The following is a 5,053-nucleotide window of genomic DNA, read 5'->3' as shown; positions in this document are numbered from 1 at the left end:
CACACACACACACACACACACACACACACACACACACACACACACACACACTCAGGGCCTCTCAGCCAGGCTTGTTCCTCACATTTGAGTTTGTGGTTCCTGAGCTGTTGGTTTACACAGTATGTTAGACAAAGAGTGTAGTACAAAACATAAATTATGGTCCAACTAAAAGCTTCATACAGTACAGATATAAAATATAAACTGCTGTTGACAGCTATATGCATTGTAACAAACGGGCCTCAGTGGAAGAAGCATACACAGCCACAAATTTTGATACAGGCACAATCTGGGTTACCAGAAGATCACAACAACTGGCAAGTTTTTCATCCTTACAAATGTAGCAACAGGCTTTCCAGCTGTACAGGATTTATTGCTGCAACAATGATCAAACCCAAATGTTCTTACTTTCTTTGCTAGGCTTAGTAGACGTCTACAATCTTATACCAGGTTATATTAGACTGAAAAAATAGCTCACAGGATACCAGCATTAATGTTTCTATTTAAAATGTATCATCACTTATAGTGACATTTGCAACACTTTATGGAATCAAAGTAATGTAAAATAAAGCAGTTTATTATATTCACCTTCATCACTCAGAAATCACATTTTTAAAAGTATAATCTTACATTAGGTTTGTTGGGCAAATTTCTCTGTAAATTGATGGGTTACAAACAAACCTCAATAACTCCTGCAGTATTTTACTTGATCTTATTTGATCGTACTGTTCCTTCATGAATGTCTAATGATGGGAAATAAAGTGTTGGCTCATAATAAATCCCTCGTATCGTGACTTGGGCTACATCTTATGTAAACTGTACAGCAGGAGCAACCACGTGGTCAGATGTGGTTTGATTACAGTTTATGGTGTAGTTTTCATCTAGGCCAACAGATGATCCTGTAATTACCTGCATCGTCCTCTAAGCTCAGTGGCACTATCTAAAGAGCTGTGGTGATGTCATTTGGTATATCACAACACTGCATTGCCAAAATTGTTCACTCATCCATCCAAATAATGAAATTCAGGTATTCCAATCATTTCCATGGCCACAGGTGTATAAACTCAAGCACACAGGCGTGCAGACTGCATGAATGAGTCGCTCTCAGGAGCTCAGTGAATTCCAGTGTGGTACCGTGACAGGATGCCACCTGTGCAACAAGTCCAGAAATTTCCTCGCTACCAAATATTCCACAGTCATACTGCAGTTATAACAAAGTGGGAATGTTTGGGAATGTTCTCTGGGTACCTCAGCTTTGTGCCACTGCTCACAGACATGCATGTTACACTAATCGCCATCTCTCTATGGTGACCTGTGAGAGACTGGCAACCCATCCAGGATGCACCTTGCTTCTTGTCCCATATTAGCTGTAACAGGCTCTAGTCACCATTCTTACCCTGAAATGACAAAGGGTCAAATAATTCAGCAAGGAAAGTGTGCAGAATCCATCCATACACATCCAGTGCAGCAAGATGCGGGTGCTTCTCAGCATGTATGAAAGAAGAAAAGATTTAAAAGAAGAGTGCCTCGTCCAGCAGATGGACACAGGGTTTGGTATATTATCTACCACCCAGCCCTCCTCTGTAAACTGACTGGTGCTTGTACCTTTGTACTCAGCTGATCATTCAAAGGACTTGCTACTAAGTCTCATTCACACATTCACACAGTGCCCAAGCAGTTTGTAATTCTTCTCTGGGGTTCATTACGCTGCCCAAGAAGTTAGGGATCGATTCACCGACCTAACGCTTTACATTCAACCTACTTTCAAAATATTCTTACTGTTTTGTTCCTGAATCGGGCACATGTTAAAGTGCACACAGGTCAGTGAGTGATGGTGCTAAGTGGGGCAGCTGATTGCATCATGAGCGCAGAGCAGGCTGGAGGTCCAGGAGACATCGCTTTATCTCCTCAAGGCTGATGGAGTGGCTTTTAACAGGTTGTCCTAACCCTCCTGCCCCCAACCGCCCGCCACCCCAACTAGCCTCTAATCAGATCACAGCTAGTCAAGGCTGCTGATTCCCTTGGGCACAACACCACCACTGACAGCTGGAGGGCTAGGGTGGTGGGGGTGTGACAGGATGGATTTCAGACACGATTATGTAAGAGCCCAGAACCTGAGGCTTACTATCTGCAGGAGATAACCATCTTGCTGCGAAGGCGTGTTTATTTGCCTCATGTGTTGGTGTTTCTGGTCTCACCTTGGCACACAGCATCACACGCTGCCCTTCACAAATGCTAGCCACTGAGATTGTGTTATCTCTACCACAGTCCAACATCCTCTCTCTTTGATAAAACACATAGATGTTTTACACAGTGATAAGATTCCTGGCCTGGACCCCTCAGTTGTACAGGACAACCAATGCTTCACAACTTCAGGATGGAATCTAAACAGTCAGGATTTTTCTCTTTCCGTTCTTTATCTCATTTAAGCTTCACAAGTTCTCTAAAGAAGCACTTTTTTCATCTAATGAGTCTTAAATCTACAAAATGGAATAATTTATTCAAACCAGTCAAAGTCAGGTGAAGTAAGTTAATAGTGATCAGTAGTAGTTTTTATGGCTACCTCACGACAAGACTCTCGGGTTCTGTTTCCAACCACACACCATGTCAGTAAGTTCAGGTAATCTTGGTGCACCATGGAAATAAAGCTTACACCCGAAAGGGAATCCACCCATCCAAGGTTTGTTGTCATTATCCATCCTCTTTCATTGTAGTGGAAACAAAACTCCACGGCAGGTGGTGATTTCTCTCTGTGATATTGTGAAGTCGTGACTTTTCTTTCTTAAGTGCCACGAGATGTCTTATGATTTGGTAAATATATAAGTCAGATGAATGTTACATTTATAATGTGGCAACTCCAAACACAACATGAATCTAAATCAACTGTGTATGCGCTCAAGGTCATGTGATGTATGGAGTGTAGGCTGTATGTAAAGGATGGACATGGTCACCTGGTCTGAACAATGAAGCCCATGATGCACGTTTAAGTTGAATGTTCACACACCTGCGAGGTTTTAATGCATGTTTAGTGTGATACCCACAACATGCTCAGTGAACACTAAAGCTAAATATTTTGGCGATAACTTTAAAAGCATTTGAAATATCTTCGAGCACTGCAATTCAGATTTTAAATGTTTAGCATCAATCCTTCATGTTTAAGGAAGCGTTAAAAAGAGGTGATGATGTCCAGGCAGGTAGTTGAGAGACTCTCAGCAGGCTGTGTGTGTTTGGTGCTTACTGACGTAACACCTGATCTATTTTTCTTTTACAACAACTTTGTCAGAAAAAATTCCAACTGACCAGCCTAGAGGAACAGTTTCTTAGTTTCTTAGTATCACAGGACATTTTTAGGTTTGGCCACAGATGGAAAAACGTGGTCTGACATGTCCTGGTCAAAAATGACTCCAGAACTAGTCCTGGAAGCCATGATGACGCCATCCACTGACGTACCTGGTTAGACGCCATGTTTCTGAGGGTTTTAGCTTCAGATCCAAGAACTTCAGACATTTATGGCTTTTAGACAAGAAATTCATTTTGAGTATGGTTTGGTTAAATGTATTTCCTCCCACTAAACTATGATGTCATTGTTTCACGTGCTGCTTTAACCAAAATATTTTCTGCTTATATTCCAAGAAGCGCTTTGTCAGCATTCAGAGATTCTCCTCAGGTGTGTTTCACTGATAACACAGCTCTCAAATCTGTGAACTGCACAAAAGCACAAAGCATTGATTCAGTCAGTGAAGTTGTTACTTTTGTGCACAGATATCAGATGTGCTGCTGCATAAATCTTTCAAGCATGCGTCCCAGTTAAGGTGAAGGACTTCCTGAGGACATATTTATTTTGACTAATGATGGTACAATAAACACAAAATTCTCAAATGCAGATTCAGGTTCGACCAAAAGTTTCTCCATGTTATTTGTATGTGTAGTAGAAGTCACTACCAGAACTATAGCATGCTGTGTAAAAGTCTCAAGCCCAATAGCAAACATACATGGGAATAAAACCTATGGGATAGTCGGTATGACCGTCTTTATCATGTAATAAAACCTGAGCAGGAAACAGCTGCACTACTCTGCTAACCCAACAGTCATATGACCCCCTATGAACAAGCGCTTTGGTGACAGAGGGAAGGAAAAACTCCCTTTCAACAGGAAGAATCGTCCAGGAGGATTCAGGGTCACCTGATCCGGCCCCAGCTGCATGCTAAATCAGAAAGGAAAGTTTCAAGCCTTTGGATGTTGTCACTTCTATTTCTGAGCACCATTAAACAAAAGGTGTCGCCACTCAGAACTGCATAAGCACCGATAAAGAAGGAAAAGCTGAGACAGAGGAAGTTTCCTAATTGTGTAAGAACGATCATAGTGAAAGAAAATCTCATCATCCTGTAATTAGTGTCATTTAACCAAACTGTAGTTTTGTGGGAAAATTTAGAACAAATAAAGAAAAAGCAACAGCAGAACTTTGAAATTATTGTGTGTAAAGACAGACATAATGCTGTATTAGAGCTGTATTATATGAATTAGAGGGAGCCTCCTCAGTGAGTTTGATAAAATGCAGGTTTCATGCTAATGAAGAGCGTTTCCTCTCAGACGTACATGTTCAGTGGTGCCTTACAGCTGTGTGTGCTGAACATGACGAAAGGCCATCGACACTTGGAGGAGATTAAACGGTTCATTTTTGCTGTGTAAGGAACAAAGAATGAGAATAAATAAAATACTGTTTTAAGATGTTCATGTACGTTCTCTCTTTGTATCCTATTCTCTACATCCACCTACACATTCATTTAGTTTTGGTCGACTTTATTTGCGTCACTTGAGAGATGTGTCAAGGTTAGAACTGCTTTACTAAACTCCGCCTGTTTTAGCGTCTTCTGGCGCGCACACTCCACCACGCTCCCGAAGCGTGCCTTCACCTGGTGTGGTCCTGCTCTGGCCCTCCTTCGTACGCTGTTCCTCTCATCTTGTTCCCCTTGACCCTGACATGCTGTGACCTGAGGCTGATAACGGGACAGCAGACCGCCATTCCTCACCCTTTGCCAGCTGACATGCTTCCAGC

The sequence above is a fragment of the Pundamilia nyererei genome, unplaced genomic scaffold, assembly GCF_000239375.1.
Source record: "Pundamilia nyererei isolate P.nyererei 1_Seehausen unplaced genomic scaffold, PunNye1.0 scaffold00053, whole genome shotgun sequence".
Classification (NCBI taxonomy): domain Eukaryota; kingdom Metazoa; phylum Chordata; class Actinopteri; order Cichliformes; family Cichlidae; genus Pundamilia; species Pundamilia nyererei.
This window is presented reverse-complemented; position numbering follows the sequence as displayed.